This window comes from Tachypleus tridentatus, chromosome 10 (assembly GCF_004210375.1).
Source record: "Tachypleus tridentatus isolate NWPU-2018 chromosome 10, ASM421037v1, whole genome shotgun sequence".
Taxonomy (NCBI): Eukaryota; Metazoa; Arthropoda; class Merostomata; order Xiphosura; family Limulidae; genus Tachypleus; species Tachypleus tridentatus.
Window position 1 is genome coordinate 108,990,150 of NC_134834.1, and position 21,484 is coordinate 109,011,633.

The window sequence follows — 21,484 nt, forward strand, 5'->3', positions numbered from 1 at the left end:
TGCCACATCAGCCAGCAAATTCAGAAACAGAAGAATTATCTTGTGAAAACAGACAATGAATCATTTTCATCCACTTCATCTAGCAATTCTATTCCAGTGACACCTCATCTGATTACACAGTAACAGCTAAATGATCTGATTCGCGACATGTTTCTGTCACAGCAGCATGGGGAACTTCTTGATTCTCGCCAGTTCAATCTATTGGCTCCAGGAATATGAGTTTACCGTACGAGTTATTGCTTCTCATTACAGTATTGAAAATAATGATGAAATTTGGTGGACGACTTCCTAAATATTTTCCATCCAACTAAATTCCATCATCAATACTCTCCCAAGACAATATATCAAAGCACACAAAACACTCTGTTTCTGAACAAATGTTAATGTACTTATAAAGTCTCTTCCTTAAAAATAGACGTTTTATTGATTAATCTAAAGTTGATATGAAAGCTGTACTTTTCAACAATTGGAACATTAAGCCATAAATTCCTATTACCCATGCTGTGAACATGAAAGAAACTTATCAAAATGTGCACATTGTACATTCTTATATGTATTTTTTTTAAATTAATAAATAACGTTATTACATAAAAGGTTATTATTTTCAAAATGCATAGGAAAATATTCAATAAATCTATCATAACTCGAAAAACCAAAGGCGAAGGTAATTGTAAAATTACTAGGGAACATCTGTGTTTCTTCTAGTAGCAGAATACGTGTTTGTTGTTGGCTGGTGTAATATTCAGTTCGAAAAACTTGTTTTATATCACATCTGATACTCCTGAACCAGTCCAGTGAAATTTGTTCAATGTTACATCTGATAGCGCTGAACCAGTCCAGTAAAATTTGTTCCATGTTACATCTGATAGTGCTGAACGAGCCCAGTTAAATTGATTTTATATTTCATCTGATAGTATTGGACCAGTCCAGTGAAATTTGTTCTATGTCACATCTGATAATACTGAACCAGTCCAGTGAAATTGATTTTATATTACTTATAAGAGTGCTGAACCAGATTAATGAAGTTTATTCCATATTACATCTCAGTGCTGAACCAGATTAATAAAGTTTATTCTATATTACATCTCAGTGCTGAACCAGATTAATGAAGTTTATTCCATATTACATCTCAGTGCTGAACCAGATTAATGAAGTTTATTCCATATTACATCTCAGTGCTGAACCAGATTAATGAAGTTTATTCCATATTACATCTCAGTGTTGAACCAGATTAATGAAGTTTATTCTATATTACATCTCAGTGCTGAACCAATCCAGTGTAATTTATTATATTCTTTCTACTTCGTTTTCTTTGTCAACATTTAGTTCCTAAAGGTCTGAAAAGGTCAGATTAATTGACCTCTTCATCTTTCCTGTATTATGTTACATGATTGCTGTTGAATTTATGTCCAGATATAGACAATGTCCATGTAGGTATTAGTAGATACGTTCGTGTGTTGGATGTAACGTGGCTAAGGTTCCATATTACATAATCCTATACTTCACGAACAGTTCAGTATGTATCACACACATATCACTAGTTCTAATCCTAATATTAGAACATTTTATACAAATAACTTTTTAAATGTTTAGTTTTAAACTAATGTAGGTTGTTCTGTCTAGCATTAAGTGGCCTGATTAATCCTTTATTTCTAAAATATATGTTAACTGACGAGGAGTACTTAAGTCTATTTACATCATGTATGCAGTAGCGATCAACTTCGCACAGTAGGTCGTTTTTATGCCTATTTCTCAAACAGCAATTTAGAGAATCACGTAAAATCTGCGATAGTTTTAACATTTATCTAGTTGTCCATGAATCTGGATGATGTGTTACATAGTACTTTGTAGGATGATGTGTTACATAGTACTTTGTAGGATGATGTGTTACACAGTACTTTGTAGGCTGATGTGTTACATAGTACTTTGTAGGATGATGTGTTACACAGTACTTTGTAGGCTGATGTGTTACATAGTACTTTGTAGGATGATGTGTTACATAGTATTTTGTAGGATGATGTGTTACATAGTATTTTGTAGGCTGATGTGTTACACAGTACTTTGTATGATGATGTGTTACATAGTACTTTGTAGGCTGATGTGTTACATAGTACTTTGTAGGATGATGTGTTACACAGTACTTTGTAGGCTGATGTGTTACATAGTACTTTGTAGGATGATGTGTTACACAGTACTTTGTAGGCTGATGTGTTACATAGTACTTTGTAGGATGATGTGTTACATAGTATTTTGTAGGCTGATGTGTTACATAGTACTTTGTAGGATGATGTGTTACATAGTACTTTGTAGGCTGATGTGTTACATAGTACTTTGTAGGATGATGTGTTACATAGTACTTTGTAGGATGATGTGTTACACAGTACTTTGTAGGATGATGTGTTACATAGTACTTTGTAGGCTGATGTGTTACATAGTACTTTGTAGGATGATGTGTTACATAGTATTTTGTAGGCTGATGTGTTACATAGTACTTTGTAGGATGATGTGTTACATAGTACTTTGTAGGATGATGTGTTACATAGTACTTTGTAGGCTGATGTGTTACATAGTATTTTGTAGGCTGATGTGTTACATAGTACTTTGTAGGATGATGTGTTACACAGTACTTTGTAGGCTGATGTGTTACATAGTACTTTGTAGGATGATGTGTTACATAGTATTTTGTAGGATGATGTGTTACATAGTATTTTGTAGGCTGATGTGTTACACAGTACTTTGTATGATGATGTGTTACATAGTACTTTGTAGGCTGATGTGTTACATAGTACTTTGTAGGATGATGTGTTACACAGTACTTTGTAGGCTGATGTGTTACATAGTACTTTGTAGGATGATGTGTTACACAGTACTTTGTAGGCTGATGTGTTACATAGTACTTTGTAGGATGATGTGTTACATAGTATTTTGTAGGCTGATGTGTTACATAGTACTTTGTAGGATGATGTGTTACATAGTACTTTGTAGGCTGATGTGTTACATAGTACTTTGTAGGATGATGTGTTACACAGTACTTTGTAGGATGATGTGTTACATAGTACTTTGTAGGCTGATGTGTTACATAGTACTTTGTAGGATGATGTGTTACATAGTATTTTGTAGGCTGATGTGTTACATAGTACTTTGTAGGATGATGTGTTACATAGTACTTTGTAGGATGATGTGTTACATAGTACTTTGTAGGCTGATGTGTTACATAGTACTTTGTAGGCTGATGTGTTACATAGTACTTTGTAGGATGATGTGTTACACAGTACTTTGTAGGATGATGTGTTACATAGTACTTTGTAGGCTGATGTGTTACATAGTACTTTGTAGGATGATGTGTTACATAGTATTTTGTAGGCTGATGTGTTACATAGTACTTTGTAGGATGATGTGTTACATAGTATTTTGTAGGCTGATGTGTTACATAGTATTTTGTAGGCTGATGTGTTACATAGTACTTTGTAGGATGATGTGTTACATAGTACTTTGTAGGCTGATGTGTTACATAGTACTTTGTAGGATGATGTGTTACATAGTATTTTGTAGGCTGATGTGTTACATAGTACTTTGTAGGATGATGTGTTACATAGTACTTTGTAGGCTGTTGTGTTACATAGTACTTTGTAGGATGATGTGTTACATAGTACTTTGTAGGATGATGTGTTACACAGTACTTTGTAGGCTGATGTGTTACACAGTACTTTGTAGGCTGATGTGTTACATAGTACTTTGTAGGATGATGTGTTACATAGTATTTTGTAGGCTGATGTGTTACATAGTACTTTGTAGGATGATGTGTTACATAGTACTTTGTAGGCTGATGTGTTACATAGTACTTTGTAGGATGATGTGTTACATAGTATTTTGTAGGCTGATGTGTTACATAGTACTTTGTAGGATGATGTGTTACATAGTACTTTGTAGGATGATGTGTTACATAGTACTTTGTAAGATGATGTGTTATATAGTACTTTGTAGGATGATGTGTTACACAGTACTTTGTAGGATGATGTGTTACACAGTACTTTGTAGGATGATGTGTTACATAGTACTTTGTAGGCTGATGTGTTACATAGTACTTTGTAGGCTGATGTGTTACATAGTACTTTGTAGGCTGATGTGTTACACAGTACTTTGTAGGCTGATGTGTTACACAGTACTTTGTAGGCTGATGTGTTACACAGTACTTTGTAGGATGATGTGTTACACAGTACTTTGTAGGATGATGTGTTATATAGTACTTTGTAGGCTGATGTGTTACAAAATAATTTGTAGGATGATGTGTTACATAGTACTTTGTTGTAAATAACGAAGCTTGTATTGTTAGTAATACATTTAAATATTTATGAGCTAAATTAATACATGCCGAGCATGCAAGTTCTGTGATAAGACCTTCGTATGTTTTGTATATTTTAACATTATTATCTTGTATGGTTCAATGATTTTTGCCCGTTAAAATTATTGCATAATTTATTTGTACCAACATTTTTGTTCGAACATTGCTAATATGTTTAACCTACGTTAATTTAGAATTCTAGGTTAGGCCTAGAAATGTTGGTAATGTTGTGGTTTGGAGAAGTGTTCTATTAACAAATAATTTTCATGATTATTCTTTGTTGTGAGAATGCTGCTAGTTTAGTTTTGGAACACTTATTTCAATTCCTTATTTAACAGTATTCCGTTATATAGTTTAGTAGTGACTGAAGATTTCTAGCTGCTATAAATTGGGGTGAGGCACTTTCCCACATCTACACAGTCCGCGAATCGTAATGAACATAGTGAGTTTGTGTCTTTCAGGGGCATATTCTTACATATATGATATACATAATAGGAGTAAATGCCCCTCATTGGTGAACACCCGCCTGTGCAGTAAATGACTCAGTGTAGGTACCCTCACCATGTATTTTACATTTTCTATTTTCCAGAAAGTTTGATAACCAACAAATAATTCAACATGGTAGGTCCATTTCAAACACACCGAACCTAAGAACGTCGAGCCAGTAAAAGTAATTTTATATCCTATTTGACAGTGATGAACCAGTCCAGTGAAACTCGTTTAAAATCACATCTGATAGTGATGAACCAGTCTAGTGAAACTTGTTTATATCACATCTGATAGTAATGAACCAGTTTAGTGAAACTTGTTTATATCACATCTGATAGTGATGAACCAGTCTAGTGAAACTTGTTTATATCACATCTGACAGTGATGAACCAGTCTAGTGAAACTTGTTTATATCACATCTGACAGTGATGAACCAGTCTAGTGAAACTTGTTTATATCACATCTGACAGTGATGAACCAGTCTAGTGAAACTTGTTTATATCACATCTGATAGTGATGAACCAGTCTAGTGAAACTTGTTTATATCACATCTGACAGTGATGAACCAGTCTAGTGAAACTTGTTTATATCACATCTGACAGTGATGAACCAGTCTAGTGAAACTTGTTTATATCACATCTGATAGTAATGAACCAGTTTAGTGAAACTTGTTTATATCACATCTGATAGTGATGAACCAGTCTAGTGAAACTTGTTTATATCACATCTGATAGTGATGAACCAGTTTAGTGAAACTTGTTTATATCACATCTGTTGCTGAGTGACCTTATTGTGTTTTATATTATTCTAAAGTCAACCAGTTGTAAGTTCATGGAGATGTTTGAATGTTTTCATGATCAATATTGTTATTTCGTTTATTAATCTCTCCGAGTCCACCGACACCACACTTTAATTCCCAGTTTCAAACATTATGGATAATTTACATATGATTCGAATTTTAACGGGTGTCTTCGCTATAGTTTTTAGATTGGGATGAAGCTAAAACTTCGTGTGGTTTTTCTAATACTGCTTCCTGGAGTTTGAGGACATGTAATTGTACGTATAACATTTTTCGAGGTGTTTTTGGAGAACCTCTCCTCAGAAGAGATTAATTTCTTTCCTCTTTCTAATAAAAATCTTTTGTCTAGTTCGTGATGAACAACAGTATATCGTTAAAGGGGTCTGCTCTTGTTTGGGGATCAGATCTCTAACCCTCCGGACACCTCATGAATTATTTATTCCATCAAGTATGCTGATGGGCTCGGAATTGGAGTGTATAATTTGTAAGTCTTTAAAGAGAGGCTAAGTTTTCAAGTGACGACCACAAGAAACTTTCTTTACATACGAGTCGAGAATCAATAAGATGTAGGAATCCTTCTAACTTTTACGCTACGTTTCTCTGAACATTTTAATCTCAAGTGTTATGTGAAGAGAAACTGTGATGGACGTAAAATATTGAGAAAAAAATATGGCGTTTATCGTGAGCACCATCACTGTACAAGTACTTTGTTTCGTGTTTCGTCGCATTGTTAACGTATACACAGTTTGATTTAGGTCATGCACCTTAAAACGTGATAATTATAACTAAGGTTGATATACGGAAAGGCCGTTCACGTGGTTAATAAAGGGGTGATCTAATGCACGTGATTAACAAATAATGGTGTAAATAACTCTAATGCACGTGACTAACAAAGGGTGATATAATTGAAACACGTGACTAACAAAGGGTGATCCTGTGACTAATCCACGTGATTAACAAACAATGGTGTAAGTAACTCTGATTCAGGTGACTAACAAGGGGTGATCTAAGTAATTAGTGCGCGTGACTAAAAATATTGATATAAATAATGCTAATGCACGAGACTGATAAATGTTGATCTACATAGTACTAATGCTTGTTACAATAAAACATGAGGCCCCGGCATAGCCAGGTGGTTAGGGTGCTCGACTCGTAATCTGAGAGTCGTGGGTTCGAATTCCCGTCACATCAAACATGCTTGCCCTTTCAGCCATGGGGGTGTTAAAAGGTGACAGGCAATTCCACTCTTCGTTGGTAAAGGAGTTAGTAGTTAGTAACGATGACTAGCTGCCTTTCCTCTAGCCTTACCCTGCTAATTTAGAGATAGCCAGCGCAGATAACCATCATGTATGATAGCGCGAAACTCAAACAAACAAACAACAAAATATTATCGAAGTAAAGCACATTTCGTAGTAAATACGCCGCTTGTGATATTTGTTATTTTATTATTTAATGAAACAAGTCAGATTATGCAGAATTACAAAGCTGTTAAAAATTCAAGTACACGACTTTTGAATGTTCTGTAACTAGAGCTATGTACGATAGCCGAAAACAGGCAAACTTTACAACGAATATTATTATTATTATCGTACTGATGGAATTATCATATCGGTGGCGGATTTCGTTACGTTGCTGAAACCAGAGGGGCACTCAGCACAAGTAGTGGAACGTGTAACTCCGCCGCGCAGCGTAAATCATTTACTGACTTCAAAAAATAGGAAAATATGGATACAACGGTTTGTTTTACAGAATTTTAACGTTAAATGACCTGGAAAAACCAACTGTTTAGCCACTATGATTGTAATCCAGCAATAGGGTTGTTTTACAGAATTTTAACGTTAAATGACCTGAAAGAACCAACTGTTGAGCCACTACGGGTGTAATGCAGCAATAGGCTTGTTTTACAGAATTTTAATGTTAAATGACCTGGAAGAACCAACTGTTGAGCCACTACGAGTGTAATGCAGCAATAGGTTTGTTTTTACAGAATTTTAACGTTAAATGACCTGGAAGGACCAACTGTTGAGCCACTACGGGTGTAATGCAGCAATAGGTTTGTTTTACAGAATTCTAATGTTAAATGACCTGGAAGAACTAACTGTTGAGGCACTAAGGGTGTAATGCAGCAATAGGTTTGTTTTACAGAATTTTAACGTTAAATGACCTGGAAGAACCAACTGTTGAGCCATTCTTATTGTACTGCAGCAATAGGCTTGTTTTACAGAATTTTAACGTGAAATAACCTGGAAAAACCAACTGTTGGGCCACTATGATTGTAATGCAGCAATAGGTTTGTTTTTACAGAATTTTAACGTTAAATGACCTGGAAGAACCAACTGTTGAGCCACTATGATTGTAATGCAGCAATAGGTTTGTTTTCACAGAATTTTAACGTTAAATGACCTTGAAGAACCAACTGTTGAGCCTCTATGATTGTAATTCAGCAATAGGTTTGTTTTTACAGAAGTTTAACGTTAAATGACCTGAAAGAACCAACTGTTGAGCCACTACGGGTGTAACGCAGCAATAGGTTTGTTTTACAATATTTAGGTTTGTTATTTATAACGTAAGTCGTTTACTTGATGGAGATTTTAAAATATTTTTCCTCCTTAACTTTTGGGTTATGCTTTTCATTTCTTTAACCTAAAATTTAGCCAAATAACTGGTAGGTTTACCAGAAATGCAATTTGCCAGTTGGAAACCCAGACTTAACTGAAAGATTGGTTTAATAAAATGACTGACAGAAAATTTAAAAATGTTATTGATTTGAGAAAGACGATAATACAATCAAATAAGTATATCAATATTTGGATCTTCATAGTACAAATTACAAATAATTTAAATAAAGGAATCTATGGATTAGGCGAGCATGGTTGGTGCGACGGGAATTCGAACCTGCGACCCTCAGATTACGAGTCGAACGCCTTAACCCACCTGGACATGCCAGGCCTCAAAAGATACTTCGTAGGTTATTAGAGATGTATGTGAATCTGTGTGAACTTTCTTACGTCAAAAATTATGATACAAGTATTAGTGAGAAGGATCGTTGTTTGTTTGTGGTTTAAGCACAAAGCTACACAAAGAACTGTATGTGCTCTACTCACAACTGTTAGAGAAATTTTGTTTCTAGCGTTTAAATATTTATAGTCCCTTATCTTTAAGTGAACAGAAAAGTAGATAATAATAATATTTTTTGTATATGATAAATGGTTTTGTAAATAGTTTTGGCTTTCTAATCATACATATAGAATAGGTGTAACTTATTTTTATGAAACAAGTCGAGTTGTAAACTGTACTTTTAAACATAAGCTGTGATTGGTTGTTTTACTTTATATTCCCAAACTGTACTTTTAAACATAAGCTGTGATTGGTTGTTTTACTTTATATTCCCAACTCGTTCTTCAATCAATAGTGCGGCTCTTTTTATGGCCTTGCAAATAAGAAAAGTCCTCCCAAGGCTTTTGTTATGACAAGATGCATTGAGATGAAAAGAAAACATTGCTGCTTATAAATTTCAAGTAACAAAAATACGATTTTCCTTTTCCTGCAACGGATATACCAAAACCTAAACCTAATTAAACTCGGAGTAAAATTATTTCAAAATATTTCGATAGCAAATCGAAATAACTGATATACGCTGAACATAAGAATAAAGAAAACTAAACACTTTGTCACAGCATTCGTAGATCAAGTTCTCGCAAAACTGAACTATAAATCAACGTGACAGATCTGTAGTTCACAAGTAACACTGAATAAAACATTATGAGTCTATGTCATAAATTTATTAAAGCTCTACAAGAAAGATTCTACCTTGTTGTCATGTTAAAATTTATTGCGACTGTATCATAAATTTTCCACCTTTTACCATACTAATATTTATTACAAATGTACTTTACAGTTTGTATATTTTATCTTTTAAATATTAATTAAAGCTTTACTGTAAAATGTTTTCCTTCTTTTTATATCAATAGTTATTAACATTATGTTTTTATTTTTTAGCATGTTAATATTTATTACAACTGCATCGTAAAGTTTTTTACCTATTAGAATGTTAATATTTATTGTTACTGTACTCTAAATCTTCTACCTTAAATTATTTTAATATTTATTACAAATGCACTGATCATTTTGTATTCGTATTATTCACATTTATTTCAGCTGCGTTCCAAGTTTTGCCCTCGTTGCTATACTAACATTATCCATTATTACGTCGCACACTCCTGACGGACAGCTAACATTTGAAACAGCTGCCTTGAGGAACAACTGATATTTGACCTAATTGTTCCAATAAATAAGTTAATTTCACGATAGAGGCTCAAGAAACAACTATAATTTAACTCTGCAACTCTAAAATATAATTAAAATGTGAAATAAATTTCGGACGAGTAATTAGAACAGTTCAGAAACTGTTCTGATGATCAGCTAATATTTAAATTTACAGCCCTGAGAAATAACTGAAATCTGACTCTATGATCTTCAATAATAAAAAGGTTTTAAGATTTGTTAAGAAAATCTTGACTTAGAAAAAGTTTACTTTGAAACTTGTAAAATCTTTATATTTGATAGTTATATTCTATCTATGGAAAATCTACACAAGATATATTATGTTTATATGGAAACTTTAACACAAGTCGAGGTTATCTGCGAAGGAAGCAAACACTGTATATAGGAAAAGATCAAACAATATTCCTTTCTTATTAAACATATAACGAATGATGTCGTTAGATGCTAATAGATAACTTATTAAACGTATAATAAATAATGTTAGATGCTAATGGATAACATATTAAACATATAATAAATAATGTTGTTAGATGCTAATGGTTAACTTATTAAACATATAATGAATGATGTTGCTATATGCTGATGGATAACTTATTAAACGTATAATAAATGATGTTGCTATATGCTAATGGATAACTTATTTTGTAGAAAGTAATAATTGATCCATTTAACAGATTAACAACTTGTTTGTTTTCTCAAACTAGGTCAAACGTCTGTACAAAACTAAAAATGTGCAACATATAAGGGGCTTTTCCATCCTTCTTCCAACATATAAGGGGCTTTTCCATCCTTCTTCCAACATATAAGGGGCTTTTCCATCCTTCTTCCAGAGAAAACATCCTAAAAAAATTAACCCATGATACCATCTGAGAGTTTCCAGTTATTTACAAACATTACAGTAATCGAATCAGTCAATTCTGGGTGAAGCAATCCAAACGTCTTTCAAAAAGAGAAGATGTGCCCCAGTTTGAGGGCTTCAGCGTACCCTTTCTGTGACAATAATCCTTAAACAAAATAGTCCAACAGCTTCCAGTTCGCTATATTAAACCAGTTCTTGGATTTACAAGCCAAACATAATAAGAAACCATAGAGTACAACGAATAAAAAATTAAATAATATTTAAAATCTGAAAAAAATGAAACCCAAACACAAGCAATTAACAATATACAGAAAGTAAACTAACTAGACTGTGATGATACATCCTAGAATGATGAATAGTTAACCAAGACTAAACATTGCTTTAAAAACTAGATTGTGATGGAAGACAGGAGAAAACCATCCAAGAATGATGAAAAGTTAACCAAGACTAAACAATGCTTTAAAAACTATATTGTGATGGAAGACAGGGAAGTACCATCCTAGAATGATGAATAGTTAACCAAGACTAAACAATGCTTTAAAAACTATATTGTGATGGAAGACAGGGGAGTACCATCCTAGAATGATGAATAGTTAACCAAGACTAAACAATGCTTTAAAAACTAGATTGTGATGGAAGACAGGGGAGTACCATACTAGAATAATGAATAGTTAAACAAGAGTAAACAATGCTTTAAAAACTAGATTGTGATGGAAGACAAGGGAGGGGAGTACCTTCCTAGAATGATGAATAAATAACCAAGACTAAACATTGCTTTAAAAACTATATTGTGATCGAAGACAGGGGAGTACCATACTAGAATAATGAATAGTTAACCAAGACTAAACAATGCTTTAAAAACTAGATTGTGATGGAAGACAGGGGAGTACCATCCTAGAATGATGAATAAATAACCATGACTAAACATTGCTTTAAAAACTATATTGTAATAAAACACAGGGGAGAACCATCCTAGAATGATGAATAGTTAACCAAGACTAAACAATGCTTTAAAAACTATATTGTGATGGAAGACAGGGGAGAACCATCCTAGAATGATGAATAGTTAACCAAGACTAAACAATGCTTTAAAACTAGATTGTGATGGAAGACAGGGGAGAACCATCCTAGAATGATGAATAGTTAACCAAGACTAAACAATGCTTTAAAACTAGATTGTGATTGAAGACAGGGGAGAACCATCCTAGAATGATGAATAGTTAACCAAGACTAAACAATGCTTTAAAACTAGATTGTGATGGAAGACAGGGGAGTACCATCCTAAATTGACAAGCGTGTAACTAACAACCAAGAAATGGAAGAATGTGAGTTAGAGTATAGCTGCTTTGTTATATAGACTCACAACTAAAACATCGTCACTAAAAGTGTCAGTAATGGAATGGTTTGTTATATAGACTCACAACTAAAACATCGTCAGTAGAAGTGTCAGTAATGGAATGGTTTGTTATATAGACTCACAACTAAAACATCGTCAGTAGAAATATGAATAATAGGATGGGTTTCGTAAGTAGGTTTAGAACTGGAAGATCATTGTAAACACTAAAACGTTTTTTCAAAGTCAGTAAAATTCTGTGTCAAATGATCATTTCTGTAAGTACTGTACAAGACAATTTTCATATTTCTGACCCTGTAAGTTACGAAGTATGGCTAGATAAAATAAAAATATGAATAGAACATTATTATTGTATCCATATACTTGATATATATTTTATACGCTCTGTTTTCTTATATATAACTTGAATTATTCATCGACTCGGTATTTTATTTTGTTTTCTTTTGCACGCTTCTGGCGTGACGTAATGGTAAACGTATTGTACTATAATTCAGGGATCCACTCTTTGCGTCTTGTTATCACAAACACAAAAGTCGCGCTCTATATTTTGTGACCGTGGGCTCGTTCTAAAAAAAGACAGCCAAATCTCAGTATTCGGTTAGAATGACCAATGAGTTGGCGGTAGGTGGTTTTTTTTATTTATTTATTAGCTGTCTTCCCTCTAGTTCATAACTCGAAAATTAAGACTAGCTAACGCCGATGGTCTTTGTGTAGCTTTGCGCCAATATCCAGTATTTTGAAAAGTATGATGGGTAATAAAATGTATATTTTTTATAGAGGGCTATTTTCATGTAATACATGTTCCATGCTTTCATAAACACTTACTGTACTCATGTGACGTTTCTATTATTCCTAAGTACTATTTTTTTATGTTACATTGGAATGCCGATGTTTCCTATATCTTTAAAACCAACTTTATCTGATGATGTTGGACCATGACAAGTGTGTGCTTTTCTTCAAAGTACCAGAGTCCTTTGGGACAGCGCCAAGGGAATAGTGAAGTATATATAAAAGGCAACGCCGATGTTTCTAGTTGCTTTTGTTGTTTTGTTTCTGCTCCACAGACTTTGAAATACCAAGGGCAGACTTAACGTTTTGACTTTAATACCAACATTTTGGTAGAAATAATGTGAGAAATCAGCCTCCTAGATAACTTTCCACCATTTTGTTCTTCCTCCTCTTAACAACTGTACATGTTTGAGTATTATTCTATCACAGACTGAGTTTTGTTCTAATAATTCATTCTTATCGATATCATAAGATCATAATTTCATAAGATCATAAAATCATAATATCATAATATCATAAAATCACTTAAACAGAGATTTTTGTGTCTTTCTTTCTTCATATCTTCCTGAACGTAAAAGCTGAATATTCTTCATAACTAAAATAATTTCAATTTTTCAACAATAAAAAACATTCATTTTTGTATTACACTACTCACCATCTCTCTTCCATGGAACATTCTATCCACCTACATCTGCTTCATAGAACTACTTTGTCAGTTTTGATCTTGCAACATTCTATTCACCTAAATCTACTTCATAGAACTACTTTGTCAGTTTTGATCTTGGAACATTCTATCCACCTACATCTACTTCATAGAACTACTTTGTCAGTTTTGATCTTGGAACATTCTATTCACCTACATCTACTTCATAGAACTACTTTGTCAGTTTTGATCTTGGAACATTCTATCCACCTACATCTACTTCATAGAACTACTTTGTCAGTTTTGATCTTGGAACATTCAATCCACATACATCTACTTCATAGAACTACTTTGTCAGTTTTGATCTTGGAACATTCAATCCACCTACATCTACTTCATAGAACTACTTTGTCAGTCTTCATCTTGGAACGTTTTATCCACCTTCATCTACTTCATAGAACTACTTTGTCAGTTTTGATCTTGGAACATTCTATCCACCTACATCTACTTCATAGAACTACTTTGTCAGTCTTCATCTTGGAACGTTCTATCCACCTTCATCTACTTCATAGAACTACTTTGTCAGTTTTGATCTTGGAACATTCTATCCACCTACATCTACGTCATAGAACTACTTTGTCAGTTTTGATCTTGGAACATTCTATTCACCTACATCTACTTCATAGAACTACTTTGTCAGTTTTGATCTTGGAACATTCTATCCACCTACATCTACTTCATAGAACTACTTTGTCAGTTTTGATCTTGGAACATTCAATCCACATACATCTACTTCATAGAACTACTTTGTCAGTTTTGATCTTGGAACATTCAATCCACCTACATCTACTTCATAGAACTACTTTGTCAGTCTTCATCTTGGAACGTTTTATCCACCTTCATCTACTTCATAGAACTACTTTGTCAGTTTTGATCTTGGAACATTCTATCCACCTACATCTACTTCATAGAACTACTTTGTCAGTCTTCATCTTGGAACGTTCTATCCACCTACATCTACTTCATAGAACTACTTTGTCAGTCTTCATCTTGGAACATTCTATCCACCTACATCTACTTCATAAAACTACTTTGTCAGTTTTGATCTTGGAACATTCTATCCACCTACATCTACTTCATAGAACTACTTTGTCAGTTTTGATCTTGGAACATTCTATCCACCTACATCTACGTCATAGAACTACTTTGTCAGTTTTGATCTTGGAACATTCTATCCACCTACATCTACTTCAAAGAACTACTTTGTCAGTTTTGATCTTGGAACATTCTATCCACCTACATCTACTTCAAAGAATTACTTTGTCAGTTTTGATCTTGGAACATTCTATCCACCTACATCTACTTGTCAGTTTTGATCTTGGAACATTCTATCCACCTACATCTACTTCAAAGAACTACTTTGTCAGTTTTGATCTTGGAACATTCTATCCACCTACATCTACTTCATAGAACTACTTTGTCAGTCTTCATCTTGGAACGTTCTATCCACCTTCATCTACTTCATAGAACTACTTTGTCAGTTTTGATCTTGGAACATTCTATCCACCTACATCTACTTCATAGAACTACTTTGTCAGTTTTGATCTTGGAACATTCTATCCACCTACATCTACTTCATAGAACTACTTTGTCAGTTTTGATCTTGGAACATTCTATCCACCTACATCTACTTCATAGAACTACTTTGTCAGTCTTCATCTTGGAACGTTCTATCCACCTTCATCTACTTCATAGAACTACTTTGTCAGTTTTGATCTTGGAACATTCTATCCACCTACATCTACTTCATAAAACTACTTTGTCAGTTTTGATCTTGGAACATTCTATCCACCTACGTCTACTTCATAGAATTACTTTGTCAGTTTTGATCTTGGAACATTCTATCCACCTACATCTACTTTATAGAACTACTTTGTCAGTTTTGATCTTGAAACATTTTATTCACCTTCATCTACTTCATAGAACTACTTTGTCAGTCTTCATCTTGGAACGTTCTGTCAATCTTCATCTACTTGATGGACCTACTTTGTCAGTCTTCATCTTCTTGGTAACCCTACTGGAACTAATTTTCTATCCATCATTATCTTTAATTTAATCGACCGTGATATTTTCATATACTTGCTTCATTACTCTTAAGGTATGTGATCTTAACTATCCGTCACGACAATGGTAGAGTGCTGATAAATGGTTGTAGTTCTATATGAACCAGTAGTGTCACTATTTACGTTTATCAGTCCACGGAAGAGGTTTCTTTCTTCTAAAGCGTTTTAATTCCTCATACATTCCATTAAAGTATTGTTTACATCCTCTGTTACTTTACTTTTTTGGAATGAGAATTCCATTCCTTCATTTTTCCTAAGGTACTGACGTTCCTTACATCTTACTCTGTGCTTGAGGATATTATCCATCTCTTGATCTCTGAACTGAAATGTCGCGTAACTCTGCAGTTTTATATAGAGACAGTGTGATACACTTCATCTTTTCATAAAGTGTTAATAAAAATAACTAATTATGTCATACCTACTGAAAGTGTTAATAAAAATAACTAATTATGTCATACCTACTGAAAGTGTTAATAAAAATAACTAATTATGTCATACCTACTGAAAGTGTTAATAAAAATAACTAATTATGTCATACCTACTGAAAGTGTTAATAAAAATAACTAATTATGTCATACCTACTGAAAGTGTTAATAAAAATAACTAATTATGTCACACCTACTGAAAGTGTTAATAAAAATAACTAATTATGTCATACCTACTGAAAGTGTTAATAAAAATAACTAATTATGTCATACCTACTGAAAGTGTTAATAAAAATAACTAATTATGTCATACCTACTGAAAGTGTTATTAAAATTACTAATTATGTCATACCTACTGAAAGTGTTAATAAAAATAACTAATTATGTCATACCTACTGAAAGTGTTAATAAAAATAACTAATTATGTCATACCTACTGAGACACATCTTATTTCAGAAAATAATCGGTAAATGAGCGAGCGTCTCCTGTGACTCTCACTATATCATTGGGCTGTAATTAAGTTAATCAACAATTATAGTACAAGAAATAAAACATCTTGTTGTCATTACGTTGATTGAAATTTACATTTTACTGAATAATCAAAAACTCTTCGTCCAAAAACAAAAAAAACATAAAAACACTGATCTAAGAATGGGATTATTTGGATCAAATTACAATGGAATCCAGAATAGATTCCAAAATGACGATAGATATTCCAAGCGAGGTTTGAAATTTGCTGAAAGTGATGAAGTATAGAAAACAACAATCAAAACTTTTTTTTAAATATTATAAGACAGATGAAATAAATTAAGGAAGAAAAGAACAGAAGAGTAAAAACAGATTGTTAAACACGAAGTTACACAATGGGCTAGCTGTGCTCTGCCCATCATAGGTATCGAAACTCGATTTATAGCGTTTGTAAGTATGCAGACATGTGTCTGTGCCACTGGGAGCCTTGTAAATAGATCCCAATGAGATAAAGAAGAGTCAGTACATTAATAGAAAAAAAAAACTATAACAATAAATGTAATATTTACTAAGAATTACAGTGAAATTTTTTTGTTTTTGAATTTCGCACAAAGCTACTCGAGGGCTATCTGTGCTAGCCGTCCCTAATTTAGCAGTGTAAGACTAGAGGGAAGGCAGCTAGTCATCACCACCTACCGCCAACTCTTGGGCTACTCTTTTACCAACGAATAGTGGGATTGACCGTGACATTATAACGCCCCCACGGCTGAGAGGGCGAGCATGTTTGGCGCGACGGGGATGCGAACCCGCGACCCTCAGATTACGAGTCGCACGCCTTAACACGCTTGGCCATGCCGGGCCTTACAGTAAAATAAATTGATGAAGACAAGATGAAAATAAATGATTTATAGAAAGAAATGTTTAACATCAAGGTTAACGAAGTAAAAAAGAATTATGTCGTCAGGATATCAGGAAACGGAATTGGAAAATGAAAGGATAAAACTGACTCTCTTCATATGCTCATGAATTAGAACCACAAATGTTCTTAACTATGACATTTAAAATATGGGAGCCCACCTATACTAGACCTGATAATACATTTTTGTACCACATAAAACGTCAGGATTTTCTTGAGTTATTCTAAATAAATCACTACTACATCAAGGTAAGGAATTTAGAAGACTAGATCAACCAATTCATACAATTGATAAAATAAAAAAACTATTATGGAATAGTACTATTGGAGGCATATGAAACACAAGTTGAAATAATTTCTAAAGTAAATGGATGGAGTGTTAAAGGAGTTTTCCATCTTGTTGCTAACTTAGAAAAAGACCATGTAAGAGCATTTAGGAGCTTTGCTGCCTATATCATTCAGCCAGCCAACTTATCAAACGTATTTGGAAAGTCACATCGGATGGATGTTTTCTAAACAATGTTTATAAACACCATATGGAACAAGGATGTAAGCTTAGGCGAAATTGCTAAAGATGAGGGAAAACTGTCCACTTATCAAACCCGAATGCTCCAAAAAAGAATTGTAAATTCGTTGGCATACGATCAGTTCATGGCTGCTATAATGGACGAGAATGTATGACTCAGGTGAAATCAAAGGTGTTGTGCATTTTTAAAATGGGTCTCCAGTCGGAATGGTAGTTGTGTTAGTTAAGATGCAGATTAATATCGAAAAGCATAATCAAAGAATCATTAGATTATCACATCAAGCAACGTAGGAACATCAGCTCTCTCTAGCGGAGGTTAGGAGCAACTCATATGACTATTTACAGTTGTTTACTTAGAATGGGAGATGTTAACTACAACATAGAAGGTTTTTGTTTAACTATAATTTATAAAGGCATATCACCAGGAACTACAGGAAAAAGCCTTCAGGAAATAGTAAAAGGATGACAGTCATATGAAACAGTTAGAAGTGTAGAAAACATGGAGAATACGTCAGAAACTGATAAATTAACTGTTCATAGTGAATCAACCGACAATATCCTGAGAATGGAATACTCCATCTTCCCTAGTTGAAGAAAAACTCCTAAGAATAGAAGCCTCTATCTTTCCCACCTGGAAACGGTATCGTCAGAATGGAAATATTCTGTTTTTCTCAACTAAAATAAGGATTGAATCAGTTTAAAACAGCAGTCTACATGTCGAGACGGCAAAACTCATTAAATTAATTTTACATTTCTCAGTAAACGAAATATAAACACACTAATGTAACACTTTACAACATATTATATTAAAATCAAGTATTGTAGATTTCCAATTCATTGGCAAGAAACCTTATAACGTATTGATAAACACTAGCTGAACAGTCATGATTATTGGATAATAGATGATGCAAGAGGATGCAGTGATGCTAAAAATAAGCCGTAATAGACTCTCATGAAGTAAAACGTTAGGCTTCACTACACCGAATGGACAAATTTGAGCTGACCACACGTCGAAACTTGCGCCATTGAGTTTCACCGCCTATTGAAAGAAGATATTTCTGCACTGCTGGGCAATTACACTGCCAGAAGTTGAGAATCCAGAACTAAAAAAAGTGCAATAGGCGAAACTCCAGGAAGAAAGATAGTCGAAATTAAAAGTCATACATTTTTAAAGTTTTAAAAACGAGCATGGTTGACCTGAAGATGACCTAGGAAGGACAAAACGTTGTTCTCTGCTTATTAATTAAAGTGTTAATACCTATACCAGTCGTTCTGGAATACATTTTTGTTCCAAGTGGGTTTCTCGTCATCAAGTATGTGAGAGAACTGTCAAACATCACAGTCAACAATGTAAATAGATATAAATACTAATATATATATATATGTATGTATATATAAACAGATAATAATGGACAGCACGGCTAACAATGTAGACAGATGGAGTCACTAATGTATAAAAAATAAAACACTTAACAGTAAATTCAATGGTCTAAACAGCTGAAGCAACCAATGTGTAAGTAAAGAATACTTAACAGTACACTAATTAATATCAACAGATGGCGCCACTAACATAAACTGGAAAACAGCAGTGCAGCCATGAATCTCGACAGCCAAACGTTATTAATATATATGTATATATAGATAGATAAACAACAGTTAAAAGTACTGATAACATTCTAGATATACCGTGTTAATAATACATAAGCATCGAATAATTAACAACAGATGGCGCTGCTATCAATAAATGGACAAGGAATACAATGAACCCAGCAAAAGAAAAATACACACACACGTTGATCAGTTAACGTTTTAAATTTATATTCCAATTTCACCAGAAACCTATGTACACAACTCATTTAAAAGAAAACTTTAGAGCTGCCTTGACCAAAATGCTAAAATCATTAATAACAGTAGGCGTGTCTTAAATCAAATCAATAGAAGTGACTGACCAGGACAATTGGTTTTAATCAACGTTTAGATGTGGAGAAAGCTACTTCAGTCAGATTGTTTAACATGGTCCGTTTGTGATACGTCGAATAGCCCCAGAGATTTGCGAATATAATTATACCGCAATGATATGGCTTTTTCTTTCATTTTTTCTTATAAAGCAGCCAAATTTCACACACACAAAATAAGAATATGCAATGGTGATGTTTTTTGTTTACGTTTAGAGAAAGTTACTAAGGCGAATCTTAAGTTCAAATATGGACCACACGTGCACAGGAAATGAGGTATTACGGTGATGGTCAGTACCTACCCCAAGAGTAAATAGTTAGTGATGTAGCTTGTGACACGTTCAATAAAATAAGCTTTAGAAATAAAGGATACCTGCGTTCATTTTACCGTTCGTTTAGTGTTTAACACAAAGCTAAACAATGGGTTAAATGTGTTCTACCCATCACGGGTTTCGAAACCCGATTTTGAGTGGCGTAATCCATAAGACCTACAACTGACTCACCGAGAGGCAGCACAACTAACGCAGTATTATTTTATTTTAAACGAAGAAAACCATTAGGAGATTTCAAGTTAATTAGAAATGTTTATATATATCTAATAAGCGTTACATACACCAGCGTTCTGAAAGTTCTGATTCACTAAGAATAATAGTCATGACAGTTATAAAGAAAAGGCAAAACTCGAAAACATTTTCGGAGTATGATAATAAAAACCCGCCTATATATTTTATTCATTATGTTTATTTGACGTATTATGTTAGTCAGAAAGACAAATCAATATATTTGTTAGGTTTAACTATTGAACTTCATTTTAAACGAAATATATTTACAATTATTTGTTGAATATGTACCCTATGCTATGACCTTACTTAAGAAAATACACTGGTTTCTCTTTATATATAATTACTGGCGTTATTCTAATGAGAATCCACCACCCTACCCCCACTCTAAATCTGTTAACTATATTTACCGAATGAATTATTTTACTCAGATAAGCTCAAACATATAAGTTGAATATATCAGTCGGAAATTATTTTAGTTGGAAAAGTTGTTTTTTAATTAACAGAAGAAATTCAACTATTGTTCTGTTAGTTACTATTCAATGCTAAAATTATATTAGCAACGCTGATAGGTTTTTTAAGTGTAGAACTACGCTATACTCTTGGTTAATCAAATAGGACATTTGTCATGTAAGACTGACTTCGTGATCCTAAGAAACCGACGGTACGAAACTTACCGATAATAATAAGAAACAACTTCGTGTATCGTTCCCGTTCTTGTTTATGACTCGCCTCACAGGGTGGTATGGTCGCAAAAGTATTTACGGAAATGTAACTGCAGGGGGCCACCACGCCTTATTGTCTTCAAGATAGCTGAGAACAAGGCAAGACTCTCGGCTAACTAGGCACTCAACACCGGATAGATACAATAAGCGTGATGGCGGTGCTTGAAGTTCACCGTTTGCCAGACAAGGAATGAAGACGTGTCTGCCTTGGCCAGCGGCCAGACTAG

At 33.7% G+C, this 21,484-nt stretch overlaps 1 protein-coding gene across 1 annotated transcript in view; it reads right to left on the reverse strand.

Moving 5' to 3' along the window:
• The window catches only part of LOC143228436 (delta-sarcoglycan-like), a 39,332-nt gene extending 17,883 nt beyond the window's left edge, over positions 1-21,449 (reverse strand). Inside the window, exon 1 of the mRNA XM_076459697.1 lies at positions 21,210-21,449. The gene's annotated coding sequence lies outside the window, so the exon portion shown is untranslated. The remainder of the gene's footprint in view (positions 1-21,209) is intronic.
• Between the last annotated feature and the right edge of the window lie 35 nt (positions 21,450-21,484).